Here is a 17,130-nt window from a genome sequence, read left to right on the forward strand (position 1 = left end):
TCTTTCTTAAAAGTCCTTTTTCTACTTCTTCTATTGGTAAGACCCCCTAAATATAGCCCCCGAGTACCTTCCCCCCCTCACTTTTATTACACAGTTTAGTCCCATCCAGTGCTCATGCTGCTCTCACTCACCCTTTTGCTCCTATTTCCTCCACTCTGGTGAGTCAGTTTCCAGTGTCTTCTCCCAAGGGGGGGGGGGGAGGATTAGCTGACTTCAGTGATCCTCCAGATAACAGCAACCTTCGGGGGGGGGGGGGACCCAGATCACTCAGCAGTGAACCGCAGCAGTCCGGCTCATGAGGGGGGAGAATCAGCTGTTTCCTCTGCTCCTGCACGCCGGCTTCTCTCACCTCCCAGTGCGCCTTTGCATTAGGTCACATGACCTTTGTCGTCCACTGAGCTCCTCTCCAGCTGTCAGGACTCTCGCTCTCCTCCTGTGCCTCGGCTCTGTCTCCCTCACTGCTCAGACCACCATGGCTGGGTCCACGGGATACTCGCTCTGCCAAAAGGGATCGTACCCTCACTTAGGTAAGTCCCAGCGGTAGCTTATCGAACATTCCCCTCTTTCACTCCTTCCTAGCGCGGCTATGGGTACTGGGTGCGCCTGGTGTCGGGAGATCTCACATTGATCTCCCGCTCTGCGCCATGTTCAGGTTCCTCCCTCTGGACAAAGATGATACTATCCTCCCTTAAATTGTTTTGAGCAGTGTATATAATATAGAACAAATCTATGAATGGAGACATTTCTGGGGACCCTGGTGACTACCAGGGATACTGAGGTAGAAGCAGATTGGTTACTATGCACAGCTTTAGTGAATTCCCCCTAGTGCATTAAAGCTAAGTTCACATTGAACTGCTAAAGTGCGGTGTGTGAAAACATACAAATTTCTTCAGCTGTTTATGTGGCTGCCTCAGCGGCCCAGAAAGCGGACCTGCACTTTTTTTGATAATGCACTGCATTTCAACTAACATTATTGCATTATTGAATGTAGCAGTGCTGTGTAGCACACCTCTGTTAAAGTGCAGATTGAATAGCACCACATTGCATCATTGCAAGTAGCGTGCAATGCGGTGACCCCTACGGGATTGTGTTTGTTCCCACAACACAATATTGTATTAAAGAGTTACATAGTTGTCTTATACAAGCCACCAACCTGATCTATAAACAGCCACATACACAGGCTCTTAGTGCGTGGTTCCAATGTACTTTATTTAATAATAAATAGCAAAGCTTTAAAGCAACATTTCAGCAGACAGCAGATTTCCTGCCCTTTGCATCTTTTGAAGTTATTGGGTCTTAGTATGCACTAGAGAAACCTGCCAATGTCACCACCAATGCTAATACCAGTTTACTCCATCACTGCTTAGCAAATATGTGTGCTAATATTTGGTGTTTGGGATTCAGGAACAGCTCACAAAGTGTTTATTAAGTTGGGTGGTCTGGGCACCTGAAAGGGGCAGCTTTCTTCTGCCAATTGCTTCACCTTTCCAACAGTCTGAGCTGCAATAATTCTACAGTATGTCTGTTTTAGTTTGCAAGTAAAACTTGGTAGAGAATTACTTTTTTTTTTTTTTCCTTCAAAGAGTGCAGGGCTCTGCTACTTTACACAGACACAAGACAATTCTGCTCCCCAAATAAAGCTTCGAACATAGAGAATGTTTCTTCTAGCTGCACTTCATGACACTTTTTGGACACTGAGAACACATCAAATCACATGACAGCATCACAGAAAATGTACGATCAATCAGGTCAAAACACACCAGTGGCCACAGAGGAGGAGATATACTAAACTTGGAGTGTGCAAAATCTTTTGCATTTCTGCATAGAAACCAATCAGCTTCTAACTTCAACTTCTTCAATTAGGCTTTGGCAATAATATCTGGAAGCTGATTGGTTTCTCTGCAGAACTGTACCAGATTTTGCACCCTCTCAAGTTTAGTAAATAACCCCCAGACGGTATGTAGGAGGGTGTTGTGCAGCTATCGCTGCACCTGGAGTGGTAACATCGCCTTTAAAGTTTTTGTCCTGCCTGTGCCCTTTATACCACAGCTTCACAGCTAGCCTTGCCTGTAGCAATCATGCATACAGAGATGGACGCGGTTCTCCATCTTGTTAAGGGTCTTCCATCTTCTATCATGTCCTACTCCCAAATCAGCTTTCCTCATCCCCCCTCCCTCTCTGTTGAATGACATGTGGTCTGTTTGATGCAGATCACAGGCAGCAAACTCATTGGGAGGGCGTCATGGTTATAAATCACTCACTATCTGGTGCCCCTCTGCCTAGGAAACTCTTGCTAGCAAAGGGCTCGTCAAGCCATAAACCGAGCCCTCACCGATCTTCAAAAGACATTCCAGGGGGGTCATAAAAACAGACTTACATTTAAAAACCCACTTTTCTTCAAATAGGACATAATTACATAGACGCGGAGCCCATATTCGGACGGCTCACTTTGAGACCGGTCTCCTGGTATATTACACCCCCTGACATATACAGGAGAGCAGAAAATTATATCTCATGAACCAAACAGATATGTCATATTTCATATCTAACCATTCAGCAGATGTGTCTGCATGTTAATCTACTAGTGGAAAGGCTGCTAAATGCACCGAGAATAAGTTATGAACCATAATATGAGCTATGAGAGTTTTTGGTCATAGCTTGGGTCTCCACCTACAACTCCCTCCCCAAATGAAAATGAGGCAATTGGTTTACTGCTCCAGGGAGACACCCTGCGGATTTGCTAGAAAAAGCTAAGCTAAGCTGAGTTGTAGAAGTTGAAAAATCTCCCTTTTTAACATCGGAACTAACAGTGGGAGATAAGAAATCCTTTTGGCTCATGAAACCTGATTTGCTTAAATCAGGACATTTGGCAAGTACTTTAACCCTCTAAATTCCTTTCTGTTATCTCTTTGCTGTGCTATTGCTTTCTGTATATTTATATATATATTGGCTACATCTTTTTCTGTAAATATTTTTATTGCACCCTTTTGACCTTTTAGTAATAAATCTTACTTTCTGAAAGTGTTGAACTGTTTCTAAAGCTCTTTAATGCCAACTCTGAACCCCTGCCTCTGAAAAGTGCTACTGTGTGTGTTTAACCCTCTGTTAACCTGCCTACGGTGACAGTGGTATACAGACGATTATCCAAACATCATAGTGTTATTGCTGATATTGCAGAGTTTCCTCTTTCTCTGTACAAAAAGGAGGTGGTGGCAGTGTGAAGGGTTAATTGCGTAATTAACCTGACCCAGTAACAATCGTTCTCAAGCTGCAGATACACAGATTGTGGTCCATTAGCTGGAAAATCTGTGTGCTGGGGGCAACTGGGCGTGGCATTGTTACGCACATGACAGCGCGGTTTTAGACTGGCTAGTCCTTCAGTCACAAGTTTGGTGAGAAGGGCTGGGGTCTGACGCCGCGATCGTCACACTGCCCACAGACAGCTCCCTGAAACATTCCTCAAGTCTGAAGTGGAGCCCTTCAGCTTCTTAGTACATTCCCATGACAGTTATACCGAACACTGTATCATCCCAGATATTCCCAGACCCCAATTTTCAGTCCCCAAACCCATTGCTGCAGTAATAAAGGAATATTGAAACATGATTGGTGAACACCACTCCCATCTGCTCTAATATCTAAGACCAGCAGCCAATCCCTGAGGAGGTGGCTCCCACCTTTTAAAGGGGCTCATACATGCAGCCCTGCCATAACCAAAGAGGTGACTGGCAAAATACACTCTTTGATCCATTTTGAAATTAATATGGTGCTCCCACCTCATTTTTTCTGCCATAGTTTGTTTCTGGTATACATCTTCGTACCGTTTAAAAAAAATATGTACATTACCTATACACATTATATACTGTATATAAACAATATTGAGTTGGCCCACCCTTTGCAGCTATAGCAGCTTCAGCTCTTCTGGGAAGGCTGTCCACAAGGTTTAGGTGTGTCTATGGGAATGTTTGACCATTCTTGCAGAAGCGCATTTGTGAGGTCAGGCACTGATGTCGGACAAGAAGGCCTGGCTTGCAGTCTCCGCTCTAATTCATCCCAAAAGTGTTCTGTCGGGTTGAGGTCAGGACTCTGCTGGCCAGTCAAGTTTCTCCACCCCAAACTCGCTCATCCATGTCCTTATGGACCTTGCTTTGTGCACTGGTGTGCAGTCATGTTGGGACAGGAAGGGGTCATCCTCAAACTGTTCCCACAAAGTTGGGAGCATGAAATTGTCCAAAATGTCTTGGTATGCTGACGCCTTAACAGTCCCTTCACTGGAACTAAGGGCCAAGCCCAAACCCTAAAAAATAACCCCACACCATAATCCCCCCTCCACCAAACTTTACACTTGGCATAATGCAGTCAGGCAAGTACCTTTCTCCTGGCAACCGCCCAACCCAGACACGTACATCGGATTGACAGACAGAGAAGAGTGATTCATGTCTCCACTGCTCTAGAGTCCAGTGGCAGCGTGCTTTACACCACTGCATCTGACACTTTGCATTGCACTTGGTGATGTAAGGCTTGGATGCAGCTGCTCGGCCATGGAAACACATTCCATGAAGATCTCTACGCATCGTTGTGCTAATCTGAAGGCCACACAAAGCTTGGAGGTCTTTAGCTATTGACTTTGCAGACAGTTGGCAACTTCTGCGCTTCATCATGTGCTGACCCCGCTCTATCATCTTATGTGGCCTACCACTTTGTGGCTGAGTTGCTGCTGTTCCCAGTTGCTTCCACTTTGTTATAATACCATGAATAGTTGACCATGGAATATTTAGTAGCAAGGACATTTCACCGATGGACTTACTGCACAGGTGGCAACCTATCACGGTACCACGCTTGAATTCACTGAGCTCCTGAGAGCAACCCATTCTTTCACAAATGTTTGTAGAAACAGTCTGCATGCCTAGGTGCTTGAATTTATACACCTGTGGCCATGGAGGTGAATGGATCACACCTGAATCTAATGATTTTGAGTGGTGTCCCAATACTTTTGGCAATATAGTGTACATGGTGGGGGGAGTGAAAAGAAACCAGAAAGAAAGGAAATGAGGAATGTAGACAGGGCAAAAGGGTGAAGAGAAAAAAAAAATATAGGGGTGGGGGCCAGGGAAGGGAGGGGGAAGAAAAGGGGATGGTGGAAAGGGGGAATCCTACAGGCTCGGCCGTTCGACAACTAGAAATTACAGGTTGCATAGGCTGGCTGGGTGTAGTGTGGAGAAAGTGTAAGATAGCCAAGGTTCCTATATTTTTAAGAATTTAGGATGGGAGTCATGTAAAATGCTGGACCCCTTTTTGTTGATCATCACAACTGCAAAGGAAATGGTGTTTCTTCCAAGCCTTGGCTATGGTACGTTTGGCCGCAGGTGGCCAATTTTTGTTGGTAGAAGATATGACCCTGGACAGGGCAGTGCACTAAGGCCAGCTTCACATTGTGTATGTACAGGTGGAATAAGGTCACATGTCAATTGTATACAATGGATGGCTTCCTGTCATGCCTTTCACTGTATACAATTGTGTTGATAGCTGTAACTGGTCACGGCAGTCACATGGTACAGACAGGGCCAATCACAGCCCATCTGTATCATGTGATCAGCTTTGCCCAATCACAGCTAATCACAACAAAAGACTGAATTAATCAGTTTTATTCAGTAACAATGATTGCAAATATCAATTAAATACAATGGTATTAGCAATCATAATGTGTTAAAAAAAAAAGAAAATCCTGATCACTTGCTCAGAGTAGCTCAATGTTACTATGGTAACATTGTATTGCTTTGGTCACACTGTGTTGAAAAAAAAAAATTGTAAAAAAAAACAAAAACAAAAAAAAAATGAAAAATTATAGAAAAGAATTTAAAAAATAAAATTAAATTATTTTTTTTTTTTACATACTGTCACCAGTCACTGTCTCTGATCACCACCACACCAGTTATATAACCACTCTGTACTGGACTGGTGACAATATGTATAAAAAATAAATAGGAAATAGCTTTTTTTTTAATTTCTACATTTTCCGAAAAATAGTAACAAAAATGACAACCTCCAAAAAACCTCACCATGCCTCTTACTAAATACTTTGGACTATTTTCCAAAAATGGGTGATTTGGGGGGTATTTGTACTATCCTGGCATTTTCGGGCCTCAAGAAATGAGATTGGCCGTCAGTACATCAGGACTGATCAATTGTCAGATATATATACCATGGTTTATGGACTCTATAACTTTCCTACAAACTAAATAATATACACTAATTTGGGGTATTTTCACCAAAGAAATGTAGCAGAATACATTTTGGCCTAAATTTATGAAGAAGTGTTATTTATTTGCAAACTTTTATAAATGAAATGAAGAAAATTAGCAAAAAATAAAAAAACTCACTGGTGATTAACCACTTCAGTACCGGGCACTTTAACCCCCTTCCTGCCCAGGCCAATTTTCAGCTTTCAGCGCTGTTGCTCTTTGAATGACAATTGCACGGTCATGCAACACTGTACCTATATGACATTTTTATAATTTTTTTCACACAAATAGAGCTTTCTTTTGGTGGTATTTAATCACCACTGGCTGTTTTATTTTTTGCTAAATAAAACAAAAAACAACAAACTTTTCGTTTGTTATAAAATTTTGCAAATAAATAAAATTTCTTCATAAATTTAGGTCAAAATGTATTTTGCTACATTTCTTTGGTGAAAATAATAATAATAATTGAATTTGTAGATTGTTTTTTCAAATATTTCTATTTTTTTTAATTACATTTTTTCTTTTTTTTTACTATTTTATTTTTCAGCACAATGTGACCAAAGCAATACAATGTTACCATGGTAACATTGAACTACTCTGGGCAAGTGATCATGAGTTCGTTTTTGTTTTTACACATTATGATTGCTAATACCAATGTATTTAATTGATATTTGCAATCATTGTTACTAAATGAAACTGATTAATTCAGTCTTTTGTTGTGATTAGCTGTGATTGGGCAAAGCTGATCACATGATACAGATAGGCTGTGATTGGCCCTGTCTGTATCATGTGGCTGCCTTGACCAGTCACAGCTAACAACACAATTGTATACAGTGAAAGGCATGACAGGAAGCCATCCATTGTATACAATTGACATGTGATCTGCTGTGATTGGTGAGAGCGGTCACATGACACTGGCAACGGCCAGTGTAGTGATGTCATCGGCTGTGTCCCATGGATAGATCATTACGTGTGAGCAGATTGTTTTGACAGGACATCATATGACGCCCAGTCACAATGGCAAATGTCCCGCCTGGCCGTCAATCTACTATAGGCCTGGTGGGAAGGTGTTAAATACCACCAAAAAAAAGCTCTGTGTGTGAAAAAAATGATAAAAATTCAATATTGGGTAGTGTTGCATGACCGCACAATTGTCAAAGTGTGACAGCGCTGAAAATTGGCCTGGGCAGGAAGGCGGTAAAAGTGGCCAGTATTGAGGTGGTTATATAGCAAACGTAGCAGTGTTTTCAGAACACCCGTTGTGCATGAGGTCTTATAAGTAGCATTCCATATTTGCATTTTTGTAGCTGTAAATGTATGTTTCTGAAGACCTATACCTAATAAACACCATCCATTGCCCAGAGAATGATAGGGACACAAAGTATCAATTGTGCACTCCTACTGCCTTCACTTATCTCTACACCTGCACGCGCAGTTATACCAGCCCAATCACCATTCCCATCACATTCCCTTCTTGCCGCCCTTCATGGCAGCTGCGCCATGATTGGCTGGCAGACAGAGAAGCGCTCTATGACAGACGAGCTAACCATTCGGCAACGAAGGAAGTTTGCGCTTCGGGCTACCGGAGATCCAAGTCTGCCGTGTGACCGTGTTTCTACCCTCCGGTGACCGGCACAGACACTCAGGAAGAAGCGATCTCGGAGCCCTATACCCCCACTCAGCCCCCTTCCCGCCTAGCTCACGGAACAGAGCAGCCAATGGGATGCGAAGGTCCTCCCCGGAACTGAAAGTGCCTGTGAGGGGGTGTAGCAGGGCCGATTTGACAGTGACACCAACAGAGCTGTAGCGCAGCTCGCGCTGTATGACAAGGGGGTACGCTTCTCTGTAGCGGGGAGGGCGGAAAAACCCGGCAAGGAGCTTGGCACACATCCCACCCGGAGAGGGGAGCCTCCTGACAGGAGCACGGGGACGTCAGAGAGCAACACGGGGGGGCAGAGGAAGAAGAGAGGGACCCCCACACCTGGGCACACCGTACACAACGGCCCGGCGGCTTCTAAGCACACACTGTCAGCGGCTTGGACTTCCCCATGGTGAGTAAACATCATGTCTCCGCTCACAGCTAGGACCGTGTGTGTATGGGGAGCACAGGTTTACATCTGTGTGTGTGTAATCTGGATGTAAACAAAAGTTTACAGTGCTGTGTCCTCATTGATCAGCTCTTCCTGTGTGAGGATCCAATCAGAAATCACATCTGTAATGATCAGGGTGTTTATACTACAACTAAGGGCAAGGGGACCCCAGGACAGAGCTGCTACAGGCTGTCGGTAGCATCAACACAATTGTTAATCTACCCCTCCCCCGACATAGTTCTATTACCTTTTGATCCTGCCACTAGATCATCTGCCTTTCCACTTCAGCAGGTGACAACACTTCTTTTTTGCAGGACCATGAACAGGGTATTTATATGGACTTTAACCATTTGCCCTCTGGAAGATTTAACCCCCCCTTCCTGACCTGGCCATCTTTTGCTATGCTGCACTTCATTACTTTAACTGACAATTGCGTGGCCATTAAACGCTGTACATAAATGAAATTCACATTTTTTTTACACAAATGGAGCTTTCTTTTAGTGGTATTTGAGCACCTCTGGGTTTTTTTTTTTATTTTTATTATATAAAAGAAAAAAGACTGACAATTTAAAAACAAACTGTTTTTACATTGTGCTATGAAGCATATTCCATAAAAAAAATAAAATCTCTTAATGCATTTTGGCCAAAATGTATTCTGCTATATGTCTTTGGTAAAAAAAAAAATCCCAATAAGTGTATATTTGATAGATTTGTGTGGCAGTTTCAGCGTCTACAAACTATGGGAAATATACTGGAGTTTTTATTTATTTTATTTTTTTAATACCAGTCATGGTGTCAGTAAGTGACTTACAACGAGACTGTGGGTCAATCTGACACTAACTGATACTGGGAGGAACTAACTGCTACTGACATCACCAGTGCCATTATTACAGCGAACAGTGCAAATAATATGCACTGTCACTGTATTAATGGCTGGGCAGGAAGGGGGTCAACATCTGGGGTGATCAATGGGGGTTAAATATGAGCCTAGCATGTGTTTTTGTGTGTTGTTTTTACTGTGGATCTAGTTGTTTTCATTCCCTGCTTAGCAGGGAATGAAGAATCAACTAGATCACCCGTCACTGAACACAGCTCTGTGCTGTTTACACTGACAGAGCTGTGTTCTGTGAGTCTGAGAACCAATCACCAGCTGGCACCCGGTGATAGACATGCGTTATGATGAATCACAGGCAGGCGCGTGTGCCCCCTACCCGGAAATGCAGAATCACATTTCTATATGTGATTCTGCCCAGAGTGGCCGTCCTGTAACAGTAAAGCTACAATGGGTTGGTCTTAAACTGGTTAAAGGGTTACTTCACCTGTATAAAAAAAAAAAAGCCAGATCGGCTTCTCTAGTGTATTATAATGGAAAGCTTATTTGGCCATACTTCTCTTGTGGGTCACAGGAGTGCACTTACTTTTGCTCTGCTGTGACCCTACTTCAGGCTCTGCAAGGAGCCTGACAGTATTGACAGGATCCACCCAGTTTCCTGATTGACAGCTGTTGCCAACTGCGTGCCCCCCCTCTCCAGCACATCGCTCCAGTGAGTGCTGCAGGAACAGAGCAGGCACTTGTGACTGACAGTCACTCATCTCCCCTCCAAGAGAGCTGACCAATGAGCAGTCATGTGATCAGTTTTTGGTCTTCAAGTCAGTGAGAGACAACTGCAGTATCACACTGATGCTGCAGCATTGATGTGAGTATGTGAAATGTCCCAGAGGGCTGCATGGGGGTTAAACTTCCGGCTCAGTTCGCCGTGGTGTGCCAAGTGTGGCAGTGAAAGGAGGAGGCGGATAAGCAGAGCTTTCACTTTTGGGTTTAACTCCGCTTTAATGGATATGCTTTTTTTTTGTTCCGCTTTTTTAAAAGAAAAAATGGAAGAAAAACTGATCAGTGTGAAAGCAGCCTAAGGCTGGCCATACATTATACAGGTTTCTTGAGAATTTTGCTTTAGATTTACCAAAAACCATATAATATGAGGTCAAGCCTTACAACACTTTCAATAGTATCCAATTAGGCAGGCCCTTGCACAACACAGTTGAAGGTAAATCTAAAGGAAATTGGGCAACAATTGGACAGAAAATTGTATAGTGTATGGCCAGACTAAGGCTGGCCATACATTATACAATTTTCTTGAGAATTTTGCTTTACATTTACCAAAAACCATATAATATGAGGTCAAATCTAAACAACAGTGTCAATTGTATCCAATTAGTCAGGCCCTCACACTACATAGCTGAAGGTAAATTTAAAGGAAACTGGGCAGAAATTGGACAGAAATTTGTAAGAAAATTGCATAGTGTATGGCCAGCCTTAGTCAGAGCACGCTGTGTTCTACATCCCATATGTTGAACAGTATACAATTTGCTGGAATTTGGGACTTTGTAGGTACTTACACACAGTATTTTAAAAGTACATTTGAAGTAAGTGTCTAAAAAGTCCCTAATTCTAGCCAATTGTATATTAAAAAAGCAGTGCTCAGGTTTAAAAAAAAAAAAAAAAAAAAGCCTGATTTACAAGGCATATAGATGGCCTCTCCTCAGTAGATCCACAAATCTAGATTAGGCAACCCCCGCCAGCTGTTGGATGCAAGGCCCCGTTAGGGCAGGAAGTGCTGTAGCTTGGTAAAAATCTGCACATGCACAGTGCTCTCTCTGTTGCAGCGGCATTGTGCAACTGAAGGAGAATGCGCACCACGCATGCTCAGGTTTTGAACAAGCTAGAACGCTCATTTCTGCACTGGTGGGGTAGAGTGTAGAACTGGGGGGGAGTATTTGTGTATCTCTAGCTTCAGCTAGGCCTTCTTTCTTCTTCTTTTTTTTATTTTTGCCTGAACTTCAGGGAAATGGCTAAATGCATAGATGAGAACTTTTTTTTACCTGCCAGATGTATTTGATTCTCTGTCCATTCAGTTCTGAGATTTACACAGCTCTGCCATGCAGCACAGTCCTGCCTGGCATGGCAGAGTACTAGATGTCTCTCTGCTGCAGTTAAGTAATGCACACAGGTCTTGTCCCTCCCCCAGCCTGTGACTGGACAGTAAAAGGAGAATCAGCAGACTGATGGATTTATCTTTGTCACCTTGCTCTCTTCTGTCAGCATGCTCCATGTTCACACATGATCACTGAAGTACAATTGATTGGATTTTTCTGCTGCTTCTCCCTCTCCTTCATGTCTGTTGTACAGAGACTGCAGGAGGAAGATATCAGGTAAATGAGGACATCTACACTGCATGCATTTAAATAGATTTAAAGCGGTGTAAACCCCCAAAGCAAACATTTATTATATTGCACCTTACCGGTTCTTAGATATGTCTGCATTAGTTTTCTTTTTTTAAGCTTTCTTTCTTTCTTCTATTTTCAATCTGGTGATCTGTCTAGTAAGTTTGTTTTTCAAAAGAACAAGCAGATGTAGCAGTGGTTGAGGGTGCTTACAATCAGGTGTTATTTATGTAAAATCTTTATCCTCCCAAAAAAGTGTGCTGTAACTGCCTATAAAGTATTAGCTGGAGTTTGTTATTGAATTCAAATCTGCTAGTACATCAGACACTAGAAATATTATAAATCTCCTATAAAAGATCTCTCCTCTGTGAACCCACCATGCATATTATAAAAATAAAATGACTCAAATAGTATAATACCATTGAGACACACTTGTTAAATAAAAGGAAATACACTAACAAAAGATTAGGAAACAAAAGTTCCTCACTGAATCCTGCTGCTGTGGAAAAAAACCCCTCTAGTACAGTTGCAGAGAGAGAGAGCCAGCTGCTCTGCATAAACTGCCTTCCTTTCACAGTCCAGATCGCCAAATGACCAATATTGATGCATTTCGTCATTACAGACTTTGACAAAGTGCTGTGGATAGAAGACGAGCTTATGCAGAGCCACCATCTTTCGCTCAGCAACTGTACTAGAGCGATTTATTTGTTTTTTTTTTCACAGCGGCGGACTTTTCATTACTTTTTTTTTCATTCAGCGAGGAGGTTTGGTGGATGACATTCATTATCTTGGTAATGGATGGTTACATGGTATTACTTTATATTTACAAGTCACTTGAATTCATACACTAACTTTTTTGTTTATTATTTTTGAAAACTGATTTGTAAATCTATGCATTGCGCTGCACTACATAAGTCTGATTCATTTTTTTTCACTTTCAATATACCGCCCCCCCCTGCTGCTGTCCAAAGGTGACTCTGTTGCTCTTTTATCCAGAATGTAGGTATACAGGAGTTATGCTACTGGCCAGATCACCAGGTGAAACCAGAGGGGGAAAAAAGCCTAAAAAGAAAATGAATGCAGCCACCACATCTAATAATTGGTATGCTGCAATGTATTACATTTTTGTTTTTGGGTTTAATAACACTTTAATGGCATATTGAGTCCTCATGCACACTGGACATTTTTACAGCTGCTGTTTTTCGCTTTTGACGTCTTTCTATCACCAGTATACTCCCCAGCATGTTATTATTATTATTATTATTATTATTATTATACAGTATTTATAAAGCGCCAATAGTTCGCTCAGCGCTGTACATTACAAAGGGGGACAGAACATGTCACAGAACAATACCAATACAATGCAAAACATGAGGGGATCGAGGGCCCTGCTCTTTCGAGCTTATAATCTAGGATGTGTCCATTCACACATAGACTGTAATCAACGTTTTTTGGCAGGAACGTTTTTTTGGCTGGAAAAAAACTAGTGGGTTTCTAGAGTTTTTATCTGTAAAAATGTTCTAACGGTGAAAAATGCAGCAAAACGTGGTAAATCGCAGCAAACCAGTGTTTTTTTTCTGGATTTCTTTTGAGAAAAGAAAAAAAATTTTTGGTTAAAAAAACCCGCAATAAAACATGGCAAAATGCTGCTAAACTCACGTTTTTAATGCGACTTTACACAGCTAACGTTACCAGCGTTATTAAAATTCCCAGTGTGCATGGAGCCTGATGAATACAGAGCTGCACTAATTTGTGTCTTTCACATTTGCCTGGAGTGCAACTTTGTTGAAGTTGTCTCATCTTTATTTTCAATGTTTTGTTCTGTCCCCCATAAGACAAGGTACATATAGTACTTGTCCTATCTTCTTTTGATATGTTCAAGGCAAGCTGTGTGGTCAGATAGGGTACCCTCCCTTCTACTGCCATCCGACAATGCAGCTAGCAAGGAGATGGCTGTTCATAATTTCTCAGACATGTGCTGTTGCAGTAGTAGGAAAAGGATGTGTGTGGGAACAAGGCTCCAGTTCCCATTACAGTTACTTTTGAGAAGGGACCTTCAGGGTTGTAGGTATGACAGCACAGGCACTACACTGGCTCACCCACTAAACAGGGGGGGCAGTGTCATCTCTGCTCTGCTATCTCCCCACTACTGCCCACAAATACAGATTGTGGGGAGAAGCAGAGATGATGTGCATAAAGAAAGAAAAGCACAATTTACAAGCAGGTAATGATGCAGAAAATCACTGTGATTTTGGCAGCACTATTGTATGTTTTAGGCATTGTGAGCAATCAGCAGTTACATCTACAGGTTGTTTTATCTTTCCGAATACTGTATTTTTCACTGTAGTGGACCTTTTAAGCTGCTAATTCTCTTTAAGGTTTTATGCCCATGTTTACAGCATGATATTGTTATGCTTCAAAAGAATCTAACAATCTTGGTGACAGCAGTGGCTGAGACCAATGGGAAGAACTTTGTGATCCATTCATCCTCCCTTTGTATTGAGCCTAGCTTGTGTTCTGAGCATAGACTGACAATTTTGCTTTCATAGTGGTCATTGTAAAACTGGTCTGAAAAATTGAGCACTATGTCCATTCACATTACTAAAGGATTACTTATTTTTATTTCACTTTTCATTTGAGGATTCAATGGGGTGAATCACGCACACTTTCTGACAGTTTTAAAAACTGGCCTACTTTTGTTCCTGGTATAGTGCAGAAAGGCGTTTATTTTTATCTTCACACAAAAAGGCAGTCTTTTTAGTGGGTTGGCAGGCAAATACTGCAATGCATCTGTTTTATTTACTGATGTTATTAGAAATGGTCAATGATTGGCACTTCCATCACAGGTCTAAGTTCATTTCCCAGAAGTGACAGTGGCTGCATGGAGTTTGCATCTTCTTCCCATGTATAATGAGTAGGGATGCACCAAAATTCCGGTGGCTGAAACGTTTTGGCCAAAAACACCCCTTTTGCCTGTTGGCCGAAATGGGAAAAAAAAAAATCACAGATACAGGTGCTGAAAAAACCCCGCCCCTCAAAGCCATTGCCAGGCTGCCACTCGGTAGTTCAGTCTTATCTGAGAAACCATAGATCCTGGCGCTGAGCATAGAGATGGGTGAAGGAAAGATGGCCACCACACATCTCTATGACCTTGGAGGACTGGAGCGTTGTCACTTCTGGTTCCGGGCTTTTTTTTTTTTTTTTAAGCACTAGATCAATGCTTTCTTTGGTCTAATGCTTTACATTGTCTTATTAACCCCATATCTCTCGATAAAGAGGACCTGTTACTAATTATTTCTATTACATGGGATGCATGCATTTCTTGTGATAAGAATAAAAGTGATAACAATTTTTTTAAAAGGAACAGTGCAAAAAAAATTAAATACATTTTTAAAAAAACGTTTAAAGTGCCCCCGTCCCCCTGTGCTTGCACATAGTGGTGAACACATACGTAGGCCATGCCCACATATGTAAATGGTGTTCAAACCACACACGCGATATTGCCATGAATATCGGAGCAAGAGCAATAATTCTCGCACTAGACCTCCTCTGTAACATTACACTACTAACCTGTAGACATTTTTAAAGCATCACCCTTGGAGATTTTTAAGTACCACAGTTTCATACCATTCCATGAGTGTGCGCAATTTTAAAGCGTGATATGTTGGGTATCTATTTACTCGTTGTAACATCCTCTTACATATTTTACAAAAAAAAAGTGGGGTATTTATTGTTTTTTTTTTTTAAACAAAGTGTATTTTTTTCCAAAAAATATATATTCATTTTTAAAAACTGTGCATTTTGGTTTCGGTGTTCGACCAAGTGTATTTTGAAATTTTGGTTTCGGCACCAGAATTTTCATTTCGGTGCACCACTAGTAATGAGTAACAGTAAGATTTTGGAAGAATTGGTGCATTTACATGGTTGTGGTAGATAGTTATCACTAGGAGGCAGTATTGTTTATGAGACGTTCCCTTACATAATAATGTAGGCTAGCTTGCCAAGATAGTTGCTCACATGCTAAATCACCCTTTTACTGGGTAGAATAAATTACTTGCTCTTTTTTTAGGCAACATTAAAAGGAATGATTATTTAAAACATAGACCTATTATTATATGTTACTTAATAAAGGAAGTGGGTCAGTCACACAGTCATAAGGATGCACACACTAGAGCCAGCTTTTAGCTAGTGGGATGTTTAATCAGGAGCTAAGCAAGCATTCCAGCAACACAGGTGGCACACAGGTTGGGAATCTCTCTTATAGTGCATTTTCTATATCGGGGTCTCCAAACTTTCTAAACAAAGGACGTTTAATAGACTTTACAGGGGCCGGAGTGTGTCCAGCGGGAGAATAAAAGGTCCTGGCTTCGGTAACAATGCCCCATCATTGATACTGGTGGGGGAATAGTGCCCCATCATTGGTCTCAGTGAGGGGAATAGTGCCCCATCATTGGAATCAGTGGGAGGAATAGTGCCCCATCATTAGTCTCGGTGAGAGGAATAGTGCCCCATCATTGGTCTCGGTGAGAGGAATAGTGCCCCATCGTTGGTCTCGGAGAGAGGAATAGTGCCCCATCATTGGTCTCGGTGAGAGGAATAGTGCCCCATCATTGGTCTCGGTGAGAGGAATAGTGCCCCATCATTGGTCTCCGTGAGGGGAATAGTGCCCCATCATTGGTGTCCGTGAGGGGAATAGTGCCCCATCATTGGTGTCAGTGAGAGGAATAGTGCCCCATCATTGGTGTCAGTGAGGGGAATAGTGCCCCATCATTGGTGTCAGTGAGGGGAATAGTGCCCCATCATTGGTGTCAGTGAGGGGAATAGTGCCCCATCATTGGTGTCAGTGAGGGGAATAGTGCCCCATCATTGGTGTCAGTGAGGGGAATAGTGCCCCATCATTGGTCTCAGTGAGGGGAATAGTGCCCCATCATTGGTCTCAGTGAGAGGAATAGTGCCCCATCATTGGTGTCAGTGAGGGGAATAGTGCCCCATCATTGGTGTCGGCGGGAGGAATAGCGCCCCATCATTGGTGTCGGCGGGAGGAATAGCGCCCCATCATTGGTGTCGGCGGGAGGAATAGCGCCCCATCATTGGTGTCGGTGGGAGGAATAGCGCCCCATCATTGGTGTCGGCGGGAGGAATAGCGCCCCATCATTGGTGTCGGCGGGAGGAATAGCGCCCCATCGTTGGTGTCGGCGGGAGGAATCGTGCCCCGGTGTCGGTTGGAGGAATCGTGCCCCGCCGTTGGTGTCGGTGGGAGGAAAAGTGTCCCAAGGGCTGGATAAAGGTAAGCAGAGCGCTGCATTTGGCACCCGGGCTGCAGTTTGGAGACAATTGTTCTATATGAATATGAGGACTGTACTTCAGAGAGAGAGGGAACAGAAGGTGGTTACTAGAATGGAAAGTGGGGGGGGGGGGGGGGGGCAGCAGTAAAGCTCTGACAAAGGGAAAGTATTTCACTCATGTTACTGATGAGCTCATTACTGCTGGAGGTGAAAGAGTTTTAGAAATGGTAATAAGAATTGTTTTGGATGTTAAAAACATACACAAGGAAGTAGTTGTTGCCGTGCATTCAGGTA

At 42.6% G+C, this 17,130-nt stretch overlaps 1 protein-coding gene across 1 annotated transcript in view; it reads left to right on the forward strand.

Annotated features, from left to right (window-relative positions):
* Nucleotides 1-7,786: 7,786 nt before the first annotated feature.
* LOC149441973 (tyrosine-protein kinase JAK2-like) overlaps nucleotides 7,787-17,130 on the forward strand; it is a 118,468-nt gene continuing 109,124 nt past the window's right edge. Inside the window, exon 1 of the mRNA XM_089656691.1 lies at nucleotides 7,787-8,290. The gene's annotated coding sequence lies outside the window, so the exon portion shown is untranslated. The remainder of the gene's footprint in view (nucleotides 8,291-17,130) is intronic.

This window comes from Staurois parvus, unplaced genomic scaffold, assembly GCF_062004578.1.
Source record: "Staurois parvus isolate SC_StPar_1 unplaced genomic scaffold, SC_StPar_1.0 ptg000929l, whole genome shotgun sequence".
NCBI lineage: Eukaryota > Metazoa > Chordata > Amphibia > Anura > Ranidae > Staurois > Staurois parvus.